Source organism: Piliocolobus tephrosceles, chromosome 8, assembly GCF_002776525.5.
Source record: "Piliocolobus tephrosceles isolate RC106 chromosome 8, ASM277652v3, whole genome shotgun sequence".
Classification (NCBI taxonomy): Eukaryota; Metazoa; Chordata; class Mammalia; order Primates; family Cercopithecidae; genus Piliocolobus; species Piliocolobus tephrosceles.
In genome coordinates, this window is record NC_045441.1 from 54,670,033 (window position 1) to 54,690,283 (window position 20,251).

At 43.8% G+C, this 20,251-nt stretch overlaps 1 protein-coding gene across 7 annotated transcripts in view; it reads right to left on the reverse strand.

The window, feature by feature from the left end:
• SNX10 (sorting nexin 10) overlaps positions 1-20,251 on the reverse strand; it is an 88,579-nt gene that overhangs the window by 41,961 nt on the left and 26,367 nt on the right. Inside the window, exon 1 of one of the 7 annotated variants that reach the window (XM_023225921.2) lies at positions 526-676. The exons of the other annotated variants lie outside the window; for them this stretch is intronic. The gene's annotated coding sequence lies outside the window, so the exon portion shown is untranslated. Of the gene's footprint in view, positions 1-525; positions 677-20,251 lie in introns of those variants that run through there. 7 annotated transcript variants of the gene reach the window in all.

Genomic DNA, 20,251 nt, shown 5'->3' on the forward strand with positions numbered 1-20,251 from the left:
ACCTCAAAAATACATATAACTATGATATAGCAAGTTTAAAAGGACAAAAACCAAAAAACCGCCTTGACCTCCCAAGCCAAATCCAAAAGCATTTTTCCCACTTCCCACTTTTACCAAGATCTTTTGCAACATCAGATAAATCTCAGAAGCTGGGGGAGTGGTATTAGTGATTTAAATATTAGTGTTAATTAGTCCAATCAGATTGCGAGCAGAACCATCTGCAAACCACGCCCAAACTGTCTCCCTCAGTCCCAGATTAGACCTAGAAAAGGCAAACCAAGATGGAAAAACAGGAGAACTCTGATACTCAGTTAAAGTTAGAAACACAAATAAAATTGCATTTCAAATTTGCATCCCCGGCTTCTCCACCTGCCCCTCCCTGATAACTCTCCCATGTACCAGCTGCTCAATCCTCATGTGCTCCCCTCTATCCCAGGACCAGGAGAAAACCAAATTGTCCTGGTCACTGTTATCTCCAGACAACAACCTACCAATAAGTACCTAGAACCTAGGAATGAAACCAACCTCCTCCTCCTCCTCATTTCCTAGCAAGACCTGCTTCTCTCCAGCTTCCTGCTCCTCATGCCTGTGGCTTTGCCGACCCCTCCACACTGACTTCCCCACTTTTTCCTGACCTCCTACAAGGAGGGCCTTGATCATGAGTAAAGCCCTAACATTCTGGGCTCTTTCCTTAGCCTACCTCCTTCATTCCTGTTACCTAATCCTCTGTTTATCAACCCCCATGTGGCCACAGCCCTGGCCATGAAATGTAAAGTTAGAAGTTCCCTCTGACCACTAGGGCCTGCCCTTCCTGATCTCACTTCCTCATTCTCACCCAATCGGCTATTCCACTTGAATGAAACCACTAGAGCCCTCACCCACCCTTCCCATCTCCCTCCGGACCTCCCGTCCTTCCACTGTGTCACATTCCCTCCCTCTGCACCCTCAGCTCCCTGTCCCACTGCCACACCAGCCACTTGTATCTCAGGGCCCTGAACCTGGATCAACCTAACATTTGTCTCCCCCTTTTTCTCTCCTGTGCCACCCACCACTGAAGAAAAATCCCACCACTTCCGTGACTGGCTCCATGACCAGGTTACTGTTTGCATCCTCCTCCCTTTGTAATGCTGCGTTTATTGCCTGATGCCTTGTTCCTCAAGCAGGCACCTCAAGCAGGTACAAGGTATCGGGCAACAAACACATTACAAAGTGAGGAGGATGCAAACTAAGCAAACTAACACTTGTTGAGTGGGAATCCAGGCTTCAGGAGATAAGATCCCAGCAGACTCATCTCAGCAGCTCCAGACTTTTACTCCGCCCTCCAGCCTCTCACCTCTGCCTACCCCCTACTCTCTATTCCTTCAGTCAGCTGACAACCAGACCTTCCACTGCATCAAAACATTAAGACCAGCAGGTGTAGTTCTTTATCTTGGTCCTCTGCCTCCTCGTAATCCACCCATATATTCACCCACTATCCCTGAGTCTCAAAGCACCAAACTCTCCCATCTTCAGGATCTTTTCCCCTACCTCTTCCAAGGCCTTGGTCCATCAATTATCCCAGCCCTTAACTCCAACCTCTTTTCACTAGGCCCTTCTTCCTTCCCCAACAAACAAGCTCGGGCTCCTCTGATCTCGGTGCTGACGACAGCCCTGGCGAATTCACTCAACCAGTATTTGTTGAGTACCAGTCTTCACTTAAATAATAGTGAAAGAACACAAAGTAAACATGTAAGCAAATAAAGGAACAAGATAATGAACAAGCTTAATGAGAAAAACAAAACTGGGTGATGATTTTGAGAGTGACTACCAGGACTTGGTGAGGACTACTTCATATGTGGGTGATCAGGGAAGGTTTCTCAGAGGAGGTGACTTTTGAGCTGAAACCTGACAGAAGAAAGAAAACCAGGGACAAAACAGTCTGGGGAAGGAACACTGCAGGAAGAGTGGGCAGTGTGTGCCAAAGCCAAGGCCAAAAGAGCCTGGCACATCTGGAGAACAGAAGGAAGCTAGTGTGCTGGAGTGTGAGGGATGAGGGAGAGGATCTCAGAGAAAGAGACGTGGGCCTGGTCACGGCAGGCCTGTGGACCACAGTGAGGAATCTGGAAGCCACTGGGGCACTTTCAGCAGGTGCGTGACCTAACCTGACTTATGTTTTAACAGAATCCCTCTGGCTGCTGGGTGTGGAATAAACTGTAGGGGGGCCAAAGTAGAAGCAGGGAGACCTGTTTGGAGATGACTAATGGTGCAGGCCAGAGGTGATGGAGGTCCAGACAGAGAAGCAGCAGTGGACGTGTGTACAAGGGGAAGGAGGTATTGGCGTGTTTCCTCACTTATGCTTATCCAGTGGAGGGGAGAAAAATGAGGATGGGCAGCTACAAGGAGAGAGGAACCACAGCATGTATTCAAGAAGAACTCTTTGTGAGACGTGTTGCAGGAGAAGGAGACAGACATTCCATGCAGCCTGGGGCCTGCAACGAGGCCCATGATGGGACAGAAGGCATTCTCCTCACTTCTGTACTGCCTACCCAAGGGCTGGCCTTGACGTGCACAGACAGTGGCGTATTCTTGGTGGGGCACATGGGCAGTTTCAGTGGTGAGGCGTCACATGTGGCTTCCCAGCAGAAGCCACAGACTCCCTGTCGCCTTCCACTTTAATCAGGGCACTTCCCCAGTGGGCCACTGGCAGCCGTCTTCCCTTCCACTCTACACTTATTCTCTGGTTTGGCTACTTCCATTCCCATATCATGTGTAAAGGTGTCCAGAATCAGAACTGCCTTTGAGAGTGGACTAGCCACCTCCTAGTGGTCTCTTCATGCGGATATTCTGCACATAACTCAAACTTACTGTGTCCAAACCAGGCTGGTGGACACAAGATACCTTCTCCCTGCCCTTCTACACCCTAGACAATTCTACTATCTTCTATGTTGCCCATTTTCATTAATGATGTCAGCATCCACATGGTAGCTCAAGCGAGAATCCTGGAAACTGTCACTGATTCCTTTCCAAACCCAGCTGGTCAGCCAGCCCTTATAGTCCTCTCTCTAAAAACCTCCTAAGTCCATTCCTGTCTCTCAACCTCCAGTGTCACTGGCCTAGTTCAAGCTCTCATCAGTTCTACTCTTGACTCTAGCTGGAAGAAGGGTACATTCCGTTGGTAGGGCCCAACATACTTAGCAAGTGGCTCACCTAAATGATTTTTGAATAAACAAGAAAAAGAATGTGGCCGGGCGTGGTGGCTCACATCTGTAATCCCAGCACTTTGAGAGGCCAAGGTGGGCGGATCACAAGGTCAGGAAATCAAGACCATCCTGGCTAACATGGTGAAACCCCGTCTCTACTAAAAATACAAAAAATTAGCCAGGCATGGTGGCAGGCGCCTGCAGTCCTAGCTAATTGGGAGGCTGAGGCAGGAGAATGGTGTGAACTTGGGAGGCAGAGCTTGCAATGAGCCTAGATCGTGCCACTGCACTCCAGCCTGGGGGATACAGTGAGACTCCGTCTCAAAAAAAAAAAAAAAGTAAGTATAAATGAATAAAATGAAGAAATGAGTGATAAAATCAATGAATAAACCAAAAAACAAATTTTTATGTGCAGAGACAAAGAAAATTAAAACATATTCAGCCTAATGGAGGAGATGCAACCAAGCAGGTACAAGCATCAGGCAACAAACACGGTGTTACAAAGGGAGGCAGATGCAAACCAAGGAAACTAACATTTGCTGAGCATCTACCAGTTGTCAAGCACTAAACCAGGCACTTCATAAACAGTGTACTTCTTGCACTCCAGATGAAGACACTAACATTCAAAGAAGTAGAATAACTGTCCCACGTCATCTAACACAAAGTAGCAGAGTTCAGACTCAAACCTAGGTCAGTAGGCCACAAATCCTGTGTTGGCTAGTGGACATTTGCTTACTGGAAGGGTCGCACTTCAAAAGATAATTAACAGGAGCCAGGCGCAGTGGTTCACACCCATAATCCCAGCACTTTGGGAGGTCAAGGCAGGTGGATCACCTGAGGTAAGGAGTTCGAGACTAGCCTAGCCAACACGGCAAAACCCCATCTCTACTAAAAATACAAAAATTAGCCAGGGATGGTGGCGCATACCTGTAATCCCAGCCACTCTGGAGGATGAGGCGCAAGAACTGCTTGAACCCAGGAGGTGGAGGTTGCAGTGAGCTGAGATCACACCTCTGCACTCCAGCCTGGGTGACAGAGTGAGACTTCGTCTCGGAAAAAAAAAAAAAAAAAAATTAAATAATAAAAAAAAAAAGATAACACACAGAAAGTGCTTATAAAGGATAATCGCTGTTCTAAGCACTTTACATATATCCTTATAAAAATAGTCAGTTCATCTGGGCACAGTAGCTCACGCCTGTAATCCCAGAACTTTGGGAGGCTGAGGCAGGAGGATCACTTAAACCGAGGAGTTAAAGGCCAGCCTGGGTAACATAGCAAGACCTCATCTCTTTCAAAAAATATACACAAATAAAATGAAATTTAAAAAACAAAAACAAGGCCGGGCGCGGTGGCTCAAGCCTGTAATCCCAGCACTTTGGGAGGCCGAGACGGGTGGATCACGAGGTCAGGAGATCGAGACCATCCTGGCTAACACGGTGAAACCCCGTCTCTACTAAAAAAATACAAAAACTAGCCGGGCGAGGTGGCGGGCGCCTGTAGTCCCAGCTACTCAGGAGGCTGAGGCAGGAGAATGGCATAAACCCGGGAGGCAGAGCTTGCAGTGAGCTGAGATCCGGCCACTGCACTCCAGTCCGGGCGACAGAGCGAGACTCCGCCTCAAAAAAAAAAATAAATAAATTAAAAAAAATAAAAAACAAAAACAGGGCCGGGCGCGGTGGCTCAAGCCTGTAATCCCAGCACTTTGGGAGGCCGAGACAGGCGGATCACGAGGTCAGGAGATCGAGACCATCCTGGCTAATACGGTGAAACCCCGTCTCTAATAGAAAATACAAAAAACTAGCCGGGCAACGAGGTGGGCGCCTGTAGTCCCAGCTACTCGGGAGGCTGAGACGGGAGAATGGCGTGAACCCGGGAGGCGGAACTTGCAGTGAGCTGAGATCCGGCCACTGCACTCCAGCCTGGGCGGCAGAGCAAGACTCCGTCTCAAAAAATAAATAAATAAATAAATAAATAAATAAATAAATAAATAAATAAATAACAAAAACAAAAATGATAGGTACTAATATTATCCCCATTTCACAGTTAAGCAAACAGAGAAATGGAAAAGTTAACAGGTAATGTGTCAAAGGTCACATAGCTATTAAGTGACAGAGTTCAGACTTGAACCCAGGCAGCCTTGCTTTGGTGTCCCAGTTGGCCATCACTAAACCTTTTCATTGCATTAATGAAGAAGGTAATATGGGAGGCATGGGTTCCAGGTGCAGAGGACAATATGACCCATGTAGGGAGGCAAGAAGGTGCAAGCAATGTGTGGGATCAGGAGGTGATTCACTGGACTGGGATGGGGAGGGTAGAGGAAAATGAGGCTCCAGAGAAATGATGGACTCAGACATGAGAATTCCTGCACCTATTCCAGGACCACATGATTGACTTATTTGAGATTTAGAGTGCCTCTATCTTTCACAAGGTAGTGAACAGTTACAAGGAAGTGTTCACTGTTTTCTTAGCCAAGATATTTAGTTCTCTCCATTCTGAAGGTACAAAAACTAAAAATAAAAGGGAAGAACTAATTTGTTCAATGTCTTATCGTTAACTAAATGGCATAACCTCCCCCACAGTCCATAGAGATAAATATCGGCACCCTAACCCCTTGGTATTTACTTTTAATACAGTTTTAGTTGTAAAAGACTATTCATAACATATTTTTAAAATCTCTAATTTTGGCCAGGCATGGTGGCTCATGCCTGTAATCCCATTACTTTGGGGGGCCAAGGCGGGTGGATCACCTGAGGTCAGGAGTTCGAGACCAGCCTGGCCAACATGGCAAAACCCTGTCTCTACTAAAAATACAAAAGTAGCCGGATGTAGTGGTGTACACCTGTAGTGCCAGCTACTTGGGAGGCTGAGGCAGAAGAATCGCTGGTACCCAGGAGGCAGAAGTTGCAGTGAGCTGAGATTGCACCAATGCACTCCAGCCTGGGCAATACAGCTAGACTCTATCAAAAAAAAAAAAAAAAAAAAAATTCTAATTTTGTTTCATATACTTCAAATGTGAGCCAATAAACTGTTACTTGTATGCCCCATTACCATGAAGCTACACACAAATCCATCAAATATAAACTTATATTTGATGGCTGGGTGCTGTGGCTCATGCCTATAATCCCAGCACTTTGGCAGGCCGAGGCAGGCGGATCACTTGAAGTCAGGAGTTCGAGACCAGCCTGGCCAACATGGTGAAACCCCGTCTCTACCAAAAATACCAAAAAATCAGTTGCACATGGTGGTGTGCACCTGTAGTCCCAGCTACTCAGCAGGCTGAGGCAGGAGAATTGCTTAAACCTGGGAGGCAGAGATTGCAGTGAGCCAAGATCGTGCCACTGCACTCCTGCCTGGGTGACACAGCGAGACTCTATCTCAAAAAAAAACAAACAAAAAAAATTATATTTGGCAAACTTCAGTAGAAAAAAATTCAAAGCCAGATCCCACAAACTAACCTTTAACTGTAACACTGCTTTGGGAAAGGCAAAGGAGAACAGGCCTGTTAAGTGATCTAAGCAAACCCTTAGGTCATTTTGAACCTACTAGGATCCTAATCTTATTAGTCACAGAAAAAGGTCATCTTGGAGTCTGTAAGTGCTATGTTAGGCCCTTCTTTCATGAGAATGGTGGAGGGCAGAGGGGGGTGATCACAGCTTCAAAGCCTCCCAGCTGGATTATCCCCGTCCTCGGAGATCACCCATTCTCTGAGACTAATGTCTCCACGGTATCCCTACCACTTCAAAAGGCAAGAGACATTTAAGTGCTTGGTGAAAGAGCCAAAGAAATGTTCTGTGACCTCTGAAAGCAAATATTCTAAAGCAAGATCATTCTTTTTACGTATATTTAAATTTAAATTAATGTTTAAATAATATAATTCAGGAAGTGTGAAAAACAGAGAAGTAAAATATTGCCCATAACTAGGGTGACCATATGGCCCGGGTTGCTCAGGACAGTCTTGGTTTTCTCTTGTCATCACAGTATGTAGAATTATTCATAGTACCTTCATTCCCCACTCAGTCATTTGAACTGTGCTCAGAAGTGCTATGACTGAGGCCAGGCATGGTGGCTCACACCTGTAATCCCAGGATGTTGGGAGGGCGAGGCAGGAGGATCACTTGAGGCCAGGAGTTCAAGACCAGCCTGGGCAACATAGTGAGGCCTCATCTCTACAAAAACAATTTAAAAATTATCTAGGTGTGGTACGTGCACCTATAGTCCCAGTTACTTGGGAGGCTGAGGTGGGAAGATCATGTGAGACAGAAGATTGAGAATACAGTGAGCCATAATCACACCACTGCATTCCGGCCTGGGTGACAGTGCAAGACCCTGCCTCCGAAACAAACAACGTGTCGTTATTTCCATAATAAATTATTCCTGGTCACTTTAACCATAACCCACCACAATAAACAATCATTATCACAATTTTGTTTTACTTCCTTAAAGTGTTTTTCTCACACACATATTTTTTATTGATATAATCATAAGTGTTTTCACAAGCCTATATTTTCTCTTCTTCAATCTCATTACAACAAAAATATCCATGTTTCTGGATAAGGGGTTATCTTACTCAACGGAGCGGATGTTACCTTACCTGTATTGTTGAGCATTCAGGTCTGCCATGGTGGGAAGGAGGGTAGTAAGGACTTGGGAAATTTTAGAGAAAGTGTATTTGTGAGGTACCTACAGTACCAGTATATAAACTTCAAGAGAAATTTCAACCTAAGTGAGGGTGTGACAAAAAAAGGATTACTATTAGGAGGAAATTTTACAAATTCCTTTCATAAACAGGGCAGTCCTCTGTTACATTCTAGACCAAGTGGATTCCCTCATTCAGCCGGTATTTATGAAGCTCATTCACTTCACGCACCATGGTAGGTGCTATCCGGAGATACATATCCTGTTGGCACTACTTCCAAATGTACCCTAAATCTCATTGCCAACTTTATTGCTGAAACCCTACTCCTGGTGACCACCATCCATCAGCCAGACTGCTAAGACAGTCTCCTCATGACTCTGCAGTCTTGCCCCACACAATCCATTCACCATGCACTTAGAGTGATCTTCTCAATGTAAAATTCAGATCAAAACCCCTTCCTACATAAAGCCCTCCAATGGCTTCCCACTGCAAAAGAAATAAACAGTAAATCCCCTGCCATGACTAACAAGGCCCTGCTTCCCCCACCACTCCTGCCGCCTCCTGGGCACCTCCATCCACTCTCCTCCTCTCCTCTATGTTCTGCTGCCACAGCTTCTCTCTGTCCCTCACACATGCCAAGTGCATCTCATGACAGGGCCTTCGCATCTACTATGCCCTCTTCTTGGAATACTTTTTCCCTAGACTTTTTTCTGGCTGTGTCCTCGGCTCATGTTTCCAAAGTCACCTTTGCTGCAATACCATAACTCGTTTTTCCCCTAATTCACTCTCTTTCCAATTACACTATTTTATTTATTTTTATTTTGTTTTGAGACAGGATCTCACTCTATCACCCAGACTGGAGTGCAGTGGTGTGATCCTGGCTCACTGCAACCTCCACCTCCCAGGCTCAAGTGATCCTCCCACCTCAGCCTCCCAAGTAGCTGGGACTACAGGCTCACACCACCACACCTGGCTAATTTTTGTTATTTTTTTGTAGAGACAAGATCTCACTATGTTGCCCAGGCTAGTCTTGAACTCCTAGGCCCAAGTGATCCTTCTGCCTCGAACTCCCAAAGTGCTGAGATTACAGTCTTGAGCCACCATGCCCAGTACGCTATTTTATCTTCTCAATAGCACTTAACACAACCTGAATCTATACTATGTATTTGTTTTTAATTATTTTTCCTGTACCGTGAGCTCCAAGAGGGTAGAGACATTTGCTTTTCACTGCGGTGCCCCATGCTCAGCACATAATCACAGGTGGGCAATGAATAACTGCAGAATGAATGAGCCAACGCTGGACAAGAGAGTCACTAAGACAACAGATCTTTATTCCATCCTCCAAGAATACAAAACCTTTTTTGTTTATTCTGCAAAATAACCATTTTGTACTATTAAGTGGAAATAATAAAATAAAATGTTCATCTGAGTACACATCAACATCACCAACAAGCAGTATCACCTGGATTCAAGGAATTAAATTTTGGCTTTGTAAAAATATAAAGAAAAAAACCTCTGGCAGTCTGAAACTTACGACATGGGTTCCTAAATGGTACTCAGGTCTATAACCAATTGTTTAATAACAAATTGGGAAAAAGAAAGACGATGCATTGGACTTTTTACATAGCTAGAATCTCTCAATTTAAAGGACTCCCCTTTATCCTCAGATTATGTCTTTCTTATTTTGGGAGGGTGACAAAATATTCCTTCTTTTATAAAATGGCAGAGAGTAGATCTGACAGGTTTGGGGAGGTGTCAATGCCTTTTATATAAAGAGCAAAAAGCTAGCAATCCTGTGCAAGACTCCCAACATTCTTTTTTACATTTTAGTAATCCAAGAATTCCACAAATCTGGGTACTACTCAGCATTCCCCGAAAACCCTCTCAAGTATGAACCCTGGAAGGGTTTTCCTAGGCCCTTAGTTGTACCAACTCCAACCTGGTAGGACGGGCTGCCTGGGGTATCAAGAAAGATCCCAAGGGCTTGTCTGGCTCACTGGATCATGTTCAAAAGAACATGATCAATTAGTGATGTCTGCCATGGTGGGAAGGAGGGTAGTAGGGACTTGGGGAACAAAGGCATGGGAGAGTGGCATGAGCAATGCAGCTGACAAAGGTAAGCTGTGGCCTAATATGTATCATAGCCCAGTGTTAAAACCATTTGGGAGCCAGGCACAGTGGCATGTGCCTGTAGTTCCAGCTACTCAGGAGGCTGAGATTCAGGAGGATGTCTTGAGGCCAGGAGTTTGAGGCCAGCCTGGGCAACACAGCAAGACCCCAACTCTTAAGGAAAAGAAAAACTGGTAAAGTGAAAAAATTTGATGATTTGCTCAGTCCCTGATGGAGAAGATAATGAAGTAAGGAGGGTGTCCAGCAGTCAGCAGGGGTTCATTCACTCCCTCCTGGTACGTGATTCATTTCCTGCCTGAACAAAACCTTGGGAAGCTGTCAGTGCTCAAGTCATTATATCCAGGGTCTGCAGTGCACCTAACCTGGAAAGGAACACGTGGCCAAGGCAGGCAGGCCAGGAAGGAGCTCAGTGGGAAGGGCTCAACACTGACCAAATTAAACAAAGTCAGCAGGAGCCTTCTTCAAAGAAAGCTAATCTTGTGATCCTGTCGGTAAATCAAAGTCCAAAGACGAACAAAATATCCAGAAGGAAAACGAATGAACTTGGGGAGTGGGAAAGAAAACCAAGACTGGCTTTATTCCAGGAGCAGACTTAACATATTAGAGTTCTCTGTGAGTACATCTGGAATGAAGCAAGATTCAAGAGAAAAAGCTTTTACCTTTATACATTTCAAAAGGATGAAATAGGCAGAAATTGTCATCCCCATCAAATAACTCTGCCTACACATGGGGCTGTGAGCTCCACGCCTTGTGGAAACAGAAAATGGCCACAAGAATAAATGACTCCATCTGAAACAGGCCAGTGTTCACACTTTCACCCTGATCCGAACGCAGGGCTAACGACAAGTCCAGAGGTCACATAACCTTTGGTTCAGCATCCCTACCTCCAGCCAGGTATCCTTCAGAAAGATCAGCACCCAGAGGCAAAGCCACATGTGTCAGCTGCTCACTGAGCCATGTTTATAACTGGAAGAGGTGAGATAACCCAAATGTCCATTAGTAAGGAAACGATTAAATAAAGTAAGATGTAGTCATGGAATACCTTGTAGTTCAAAGGAAAGAGGTGAATCTGTAAATGCTGAGATAGAGAGACGTCCATGATGCACAAACAGGAAACAGCAAATGGCTGAACAACATGCAGCATGATTCCATTAAGTATGTACATATGTGTATACACGCTTGTATGCATAGAAGATGAGTCCAGGCTGGGCACAGTGGCTCACGCCTGTAATCCCAACACTTTGGGAGGCCGAGGCAGGCGGATCACAAGGTCAGGAGTTCAAGACCAGCCTGGCCAATATGGTGAAACCCCCGCCTCTAGTAAAAACACAAAAATTAGCTAGGCATGGTGGCAGGCGCCTGTAGTCCCAGCTACTCGGGAGGCTGAGGCAGGAGAATCACTTGGACCTGGGAAGCAGAGGTTGCAGTGAGCCAAGATCATACCATTGCATCCAGCCCGGGCAACAGAGTGAGACTCCATCTCAAAAAATAAAATAAAATAAATTAAAAAAAAGAAGAAGACTCCAGAAAATATATGCCAAGGTAAACAGAAGTGGGATGGGGGAGGGGGATTTTCATTTTTTTCGCTTTGTACATTCCAGGATTAACAACTTTTTTGTATATATTATTTTTGTGATTTAAAAATATAGGCTGGGAGCAGTGGCTCACACCTGTAATCTCAACACTTTGGGAGGGCAAGGTGGGCAGATCACTTGAGGTCAAGAGTTCAGGACCAGCCTGGCCAACAAGGTGAAACCCTGTCTCTACTAGAAATACAAAAACTAGTCGGTTGTGCTGGCCGGCACCTATAATCCCAGCTACTCAAGAGGCTAAGGCAGGAGAATCACTTGAACTCGGGAGGTGGAGGTTGCAGTGAGCCAAGACTGTGCCACTGCACTCCAGCCTGGGCAACAGAGCAAGACTCTGTCTCAAAATTAATTAATTAATTAAAAATATAAACAAATATATAAATACAAGTAACATATACATACAGATATATAAAATAAAGAAGAGCCCCACACTCCTTTCTTCCTCTTTTGCTGAATTAGGAAAAACCAATACTAGAGAAGGAAACGTCCTGGAGAAGTGAATACTTGGCTCCTTCTCTCCGAGGCTTTTGACATTTCCCCCCGCCTTAGCTAGCACATCAGGTTGTCTTTCTGTTTAGTTATCATCAGTCAAAATCAACACTTAATTTTTGAAGCAGGGTTTGTATTAGAAGAAAAACAAAATAAGAACTGCAGAGCAAATCCAAATGTTTTTTTTTTTCTTTTTTCCTAGGTTTAGCTCAGCTGAAGATAAATCCAGATGGTCTAGAAGCAAGCTAAGCCCAGCCCAATATGTTTGTGGTGATATCAGACGCTGACAGACAAAAGCTTTACTGGCCTTCGGTCTCACTGATACGTCTTTCCAACTCCACCCACCTCTGAGCATATCATTTATTTATAATGTATCCTCCCCTTGCTTCCAAATGGATTTGAAGCAGCTCCCAGATAGATTTAAGGCAACAAACAGTAGTTGACCTGAAAATGGCAAAGCTGTTAACATAGAAGCTGAGGAACACAAATGGCACGAATGAGGAAAAAGTAAAAATGCTATTTTAAACATAAACTCCTAACATTTCATAAGCATATTTAATTTTCAGTTGTTATATACCAGAGTTCCTCAAGGAGGAGATAATAGCCTAGAAAGACACTACTAAAATACCTACATCTACTGATTCAGTGAATAAATCTAATCTAAATTCAACAAGCTTCCCAATGCTTTTTTTTTTTTTTTTTTTTTTTGAGACGGAGTCTCGCTCTCTGCCGCCCAGGCTGGAGTGCAGTGGCCGGATCTCAGCTCACTGCAAGCTCCGCCTCCCGGGTTTATGCCATTCTCCTGCCTCAGCCTCCCGAGTAGCTGGGACTACAGGCGCCTGCCACATCGCCCGGCTAGTTTTTTGTATTTTTTAGTAGAGACGGGGTTTCACTGTGTTAGTCAGGATGGTCTCGATCTCCTGACCTCGTGATCCGCCCGTCTCGGCCTCCCAATGCTTTTCAGACATGACATCGTTTATAAGCCACTCTTACGACCACAGAGGTATAATAAATCTCTTGACATAGACTCCCCTTCCTCCACTGACACAGGGGTTTGATCATCTTCAATAACTAGCTTGAAAGGCAGTATCAAAGTGTTTAGAGTTCACGTTTGGAGTCATTCATATCTGGGATCAAATCCCCAACTGTGCCACTCATGGCTGTGTGACCTTGAACAAGTTACTTAACCTTTCTGAGAGAGCTTCAATTTTCTCCTAGAGATAAAGGGATCTGGCCGGGCGCGGTGGCTCAAGCCTGTAATCCTAGCACTTTGGGAGGCCGAGACGGGCGGATCACGAGGTCAGGAGATCGAGACCATCCTGACTAACACGGTGAAACCTCATCTCTACTAAAAATACAAAAACTAGCCGGGCGAGGTGGCGGGCGCCTGTAGTCCCAGCTACTTGGGAGGCTGAGGCAGGAGAATAACGTAAATCCGGGAGGCGGAGCTTGCAGTGAGCTGAGATCCGGCCACTGCACTCCAGCCTGGGCGACAGAGCGAGACTCCGCCTCAAAAAAAAAAAAAAAAAAAAGAGATAAAGGGATCTTACATGGAGAAAAAGTGCCTCTTTCATAGGGCTGCTACTAGAAGGATTAAATCAGATAATGTACTTAAACCACTTAGCAAGTGTACAAGAAAAATTAAGTATGGGTTGGGCACAGTGGCTCATGCCTGTAATCCCAGCACTTCGGGAGGACAAAGCGAACAGATCACTTGAGCTCTGAAGCTGAAAACCAGCCTGGGCAACATGGCAAAACCCCGTATCTACAAAAAACACAAAAATTAGCCAAGCATTTTTTTGGCAGGCATCTGTAGTCCCAGCTACCTGGGAGGCTGAGATGGGAAGATTGCTTGAGCCCAGGAGGCAGAGATTGCAGCGCGCCATGATCTCACCATTGCACTCCAACCTGGGCAACAGAGTGAAACGCTCTCTCAAATAATAATAATAACAATAATAATAACAATAACAACAACAACAATAATAAATAAGGATGACCACTGGCTGAATTGTGGTATTTTTTTCTTCAAAATATAAGAACAACAGAAGGTGCAAAAAAACAGTATTATTCCAATAAAAAAGCTGGACTGGATATCTGCATATACACACACATCTGCATATACACGTACAGACCAGAGAGACAAAAGCAAGACTCGCCTTTTTCAAAGGATGCACAAGGATCCCTGCACACTTAGCTATAAGAAATAACCACATACACCTGCAAACACTGTGGCAAAAAATAAAAAATAAAAATCACTGGGCAAGTAGTCTATGGCTATTGGCACAGAAAATATGCATTAGCCTGGCTATTCAAGATTGACCACCATCAGAAATGTAGAAGATGTGATCTAACACTTGCGTCTTAAAATTCTAGTATATTCCGGACATACTCCAATTGCTTTCAAGTAAGCTCCACTCTGAATGTGTCATCAAACCAGCAGTCCCATAAAGGCCTTTCCCATATCCTGGACACTGAAGACATTTGGCCTATTAGAAGATCACCATGAAAGCCGGGCGTGGTGGCTCACGCCTGTAATCCCAGCACTTTGAGAGGCCGAGGCAGGCAGATCACAAGGTCAGGAGTTTGAGACCAGCCTGGCCAACATGGTGAAACCCTGTCTTTACTAAAAATACAAAAATTAGCTGGGCGTGGTGGTGTGCACCTTTAATCTCAAAGCTATGCAGGAGGCTGAGGCAGGAGAATCGCTTGAACCCAGGAGAGAGAGGTTCCAGTGAGCCGAGATCATGCCACTGCACTCCAGCTGGGGCAACAGAGCAAGACTCTGTCTAAAAAAAAAAAAGAAGATCACTATTAAATATTCATTCAGGCTTCCATTTTCCAAGTTAATTATTCCCAGGTATTTAGTGGCCCTTGCTACAGAGTAAGAGACTTAAATAAGTCTCTCTTCTAAGTTCCCAGTAAAATGAACAGAAACTACAAACGGTAATAAAAACTGAAACTACTAATGACTACGTGTCAGCCTTGTGCTGAGTATGTTGTATGTTCTTAATTCTCACAATCACCCATTTTACAGATGAAGATACTAAGGCTTAGAGATGTAAAGTAACCTGTTCGAGGTCATCACAGCAAAGTGACCAACGTGCTCAAGGGCAATGCTAGATTTCAAATCCATCTGTCACTAGTTAACACTACTCACTTTTCAGATCTTGGTTACAATCTCACTACCCAGGGCACTTGCTCTCACTCCCTCCGACAAGGTCAGCTCTCCCTAGGTAGCTTCCCTTGTACCATCATCTTCCTCTGTAACTCTGATCATAACAATAAAAGATTATTCTGAGAATAAAAATATCATTGCCCTTATTCGGGTAAATACTGAATTAATGTCTGTGCCCCACCAAACCGTAAATTACAAATGGCATGGCTCCTCACTATTCTTGTTTATTTAGCATCTCTGGCCTCAATCTTAGTAGTATCAGGCACGAAATGGGTTTTCCATACACATTCGCACAGACGGCATGATTAAATGGAGAAAAAAAGTGCCCAGAAATACTCAGCAGCTTAGGGCACTGCACTGATGAAGCACGGGCTGCCCAGTGTTCATCCACCCTGGGCTCAAATCCGGCTAAGTGACCCTGGTCCACCTGCTTACCCTCTGTGCACCTCGGTATCCTCATCTATAAAACAGTGATCAACAACAGAACCTAATTCTATATAATTATTACAAGGTACAAAGAAGTTAATATGTATAAAACACCTGGTCTAAAGCCTGGCTCATAACAAGCACAGAGTAATTGCTGCCATTAATTATTATTATTAGGCTTAAAACCAAAAAACAGAACTACGGTTTGTCATCTGTTTTCCCCACTGGCACAAGCCCAGTGAAGATGACTGTTGAAATGCCACAAGAGTTAAGGAACAGGTGCTTTCTTTCCCTCTGGTCACTTAATGCAAGGCAAACCCATTACGGTTAAAGGATAATGTAATCACACCAATGATTCATTGTTCCCATCCATAACCCTGGGTTTCTGGAAAATCCTGGGTTGCTTTCAGGTCTGAAATCATGTGATTCTAAGCCAATTTACTAATTAAGCTAGACCAAGAATCCAAAACTGTCATCTGCTGCATTGAAACGAGATCCCATTTTTTTTACTCTAGGTATAATTTCTTTTTTTTTTTGAGACGGAGTCTCACTCTGTCTCCCAGGCTGGAGTGCAGTGGCGCGATCTCAGCTCACTGCAAGCTCCACCTCCTGGGTTCATGCCATTCTCCTGTCTCAGCCTCCCAAGTAGCTGGCACTACAGGTGCCCACCACCACACCCAGCTAATTTTTGTATTCTGTTTAGTAGAGACGGGGTGTTAGCCAGGATGGTCTCGATCTCCTGACTTCGTGACCTGCCTGCCTCAGCCTCCCAAAGTGCTGGGATTACAGGCGTGAGCCATTGCACCCAGCCAACTCCACGTATAATTTTAAGCAAATAAGTTGCAAAAGACATCTTCTAAATATAAATTTGATAAAAATATAAAAATCTCAAATTTGTCAGCTTCAATTTTATTTACATAAAAGAAAGCACCCCCTTTAAAGCTGCTTTTCTAATAGAAAATATAAATTCATTTGATTTTGTATTATATTAACTATTTTGCAGTTTTAAAACATTATCAAGTATTTTGAAATTTTTTTTTTTTTGAGATGGAGCCTCGCTCTGTCGCCCAGGCTGGAAGTGCAGTGGCGCAACCTCAGCTCACTGCAACTTCTGCCTCCCAGGTTCACATCATTCTCCTGCCTCAGCCTCCTGAGTAGCTGGGATTACAGGTGTGAGCCGAGTAGCTGGGATTACAGGTGTGAGCCACCACACTCGGCCATATTTTGTGATTTTTTAAAAAGCTGTTAACACTTTTGGGACAAATGGGGATACATTAATGTGACCCTGTTTATTAGATAATGTACTAATTTATTACTAGTTAAATTTCCAGGGTATGATAATGGCATTATAGTTATCTAGAAAAATGCCTTTGTTCCTAGGTTCAACTCTTTTAAACAAATATTCCTATGAGCACATCTATAGGGTTTTCTGTGCACCCAAACATACAAATTCATTATTTATTCCTGACCAATTAATATATTTTGTTTAAATTGCTTTTCTAATTCATTTTGGTGGACTATTTTCACTACAGATGGCTTCTATTTTTATTCTTTTTCCTGCTATTGTAATCTGCTTTCTAGTCCCTTCCTTGGTTATCTTTTTTTTTTTTTTTTGAGACAGACTCTCACTTGGTCACTCAGGATGAAGTACAGTGGCGCAATCTCAATTCACTGCAACCTCCGCCTTCCGGGTTCAAGTGATTCTCATGCCTCAATTTCCTGAGTAGCTGGGACTACAGGCATGTGCCACTACACATGGCTAATTTTTGTATTTTCAGTAGAGACAGGGTTTCACCTGTTGGCCAGGCTGGTCTCAAACTCTGATCTCAAGTGATCTGCCCGCCTCAGCCTCCCAAAGTGCTGGGATTACAGGCATGAGCCACCACGCCCAGCCTGTTCTTTTTTCTTAAAATACTTTAGGCAGAATCCCATGCAGGTCACAGGCTATGTTCTTGACACTCACCTATGAAACTGAAAGCCACTAGAAAAAAAGGGAACTGCATATACTACGGAAATAGTTGCTAAATCTCGGCAAATTCACAAGTCAATATAACAACTGAAAGCCCAAGGGTTTCAGAGCAATGTATTTAAACAAGCCACACAGGACCCATATTATACTTAGTCATAATATAAAAATATTGCCAGCCTGGCTAACATGGTGAAACCCCGTCTACTATAAAACACAAAAAATGAAGCCAGGCATGGTGGCACATGCTTGTAATCCCAGCTACTCGGGAGGCTGAGGCAGGAGAATCGTTTGAACGAAAGCAGAGGTTGCAGTGAGCTGAGATAACACCACTGCACTCCAGCCTGGGTGACAGAGTAAGATTTCATCTCAAAAAAAAAAAAACATTGAACAGTAGACTCATTATGTCCTTTACAAGAATGAACTACCCTTTGAAAATACATTGACACACAAGCCGTTTCAGTCTAACAAAATTAAAAAGGAGTAACTTTTTAAAAAAGAAAATGGTATTTGTTACCTGTCAAAAATTCAGGTTCTTGGGCCAGGCGTGGCGGCTCACACCTGTAATCCCAGCACTTTGAAAGGAGATGGAGGTGGGAGGATCACCTGAGGTCAGGAGTTCGAGACCAGCCTAACCAACATGGGGAAATCCCATCTCTACTAAAAATACAAAAATTAGGTGGGATAGTGGCATGTGCCTGTAGCCTCCCCAGCTACTCGGGAGGCTGAGACAGGAGAATCACTTGAACTCAGGAGGCAGAGGTTGCAGTGAGCTGAGATCGCGCCTCCACTGCACTCCAGCCTGGTAACACAGTGAGAGTCTGTCTCAGAAAAAAAAAAAAAAAGAAAAGAAATTCAGGTTCTTCAGCACTCAGGATTTCATTACCTGTCTGATGACGGCTCAATTTCACTTTTTTTTTTTATTATGATGCCACAAGGGAACAATGATCCTTAAGAGGAGAGAGAATGTGGGGACAAACAGGAGGTGGAGTTTTGTTACATGAATGTTCAGGAAAAGGACAGACTTTAGCCATACTTGTTTGGCAGGGCCCCCAATTCATCTAATGCCTAAATTATTTAACCCTTTGTTAACAGGCAGCCTTTAAAGGCATATAATTCCTCTAAATATTCTTTGCATAGAGTCCCAAATATAGTAGGTCCTCCCATGCTGGCAAAACAATCACAAAAAGCTCAGTTAAGCAAACTCAGCCAAGAAAGGTGCATCAGGTGAAGTGAAGCAGTTGCCTTGGGAAGAAAGACTTCAGTTTACAGGAGTAATCTTCTAACGAGATCAGGAGTCCACTAGATAAATGAAGCAGCTCTAAAGATCTGCTGTACAACATTGTACCTATGGCTAACAATACTGTATTATACACTGGAAAGTTTGTTAAGAGGGTAGGTCTCCTGGTGAGTATTCTAATCACAATAAAATGTTCTTTTTTTAAAAGGGGGGGACAGGTATCTGCTAAATGGTTTTTAGTTAGCCTCGTTCTCTTTTTGTGGCTGTGTACTATTCCACGATGTGAATGCAATACACTTCATTTCAACAGCACCCACAGATAAGACATTCTCATGCTACTATGAACAAGTACGCAGTGAATACCCACCGGCATGAGTACAGCTTAGGATAAATTTCTGTAAGTGGAATTGTTGGATCAAGCAAGATTATCTGAATCATTAAGATATTGGCAAAGCAACGTATTTACAAGTGAGTGGGTTGTTTTTCTGTATCTTCCCTAACATGATCCGTCTGCAAAATGTTTTATCTTTGTCAATCCTAGATAGGCGAAAAATGGTTAATTCCAATGTGATTTAATTAGTATTTTTTTCAATCATGCGTAAGAGCAAGCATTTTCCATGTGTTTAGGTACCACTATTTTTTTTTTTTTTTTTTTTTTTTGAGACGGAGTCTCACTCTGTCGCCCAGGCTGGAGTGCAGTGGCACGATCTCGGCTCACTGCAACCTCCGCTTCCCGGGTTCAAGCGATTCTCCTGCCTCAGCCTTTTGAGTAGCTGGGATTACAAGCAAGCGCTACCATGCCTGGCTAATTTTTGTATTTTTAGGAGAGACGGGATTTCACCATGTTGGCCAGGCTGGTCTCGAACACCTGACCTTGTGGTCCACCAGCCTCAGTCTCCCAAAGTGCTGGGATTACAGGCTTGAGCCACAGCGCCTGGTGCCACTATTTTCTTTTATACAAATTGTTTATGTCTTTCCATTATTTTCTTACAGAGTTCCTGTTCTTTTCCTTATTGGTTCATAGGAGTTCTTTTTGTATTAGGAAAGTTAATCCTTAATATATAACATAAAGTTCAAATACATTTTTCTGGTCTGTAATCTGTTTGTTTTGCTTATGGTGGTTGCTTATGGTGGTTTTATTAGATAATGAATTTTATGAAGGTTTTCCTTATGGCTTCTAGGCTTTGAACCATCCTTACAAAAATCACTTCTACTCCAAAGTTATAAAAATACTATCCTTTAGATTTTTCTAGAGACCAGTTTTTGCGGGAAGTCAGGGACCCTGAACGGAGGGACAAGCTGAAGCCGCAGCAGAAGAACATAAATTGTGAAGATTTCATGGACATTTATTAGTTCCCCAAATTAATACTTTTATAATTTCTTATGCTTGTCTTTACTGTAATCTCTGAACATAAATTGTG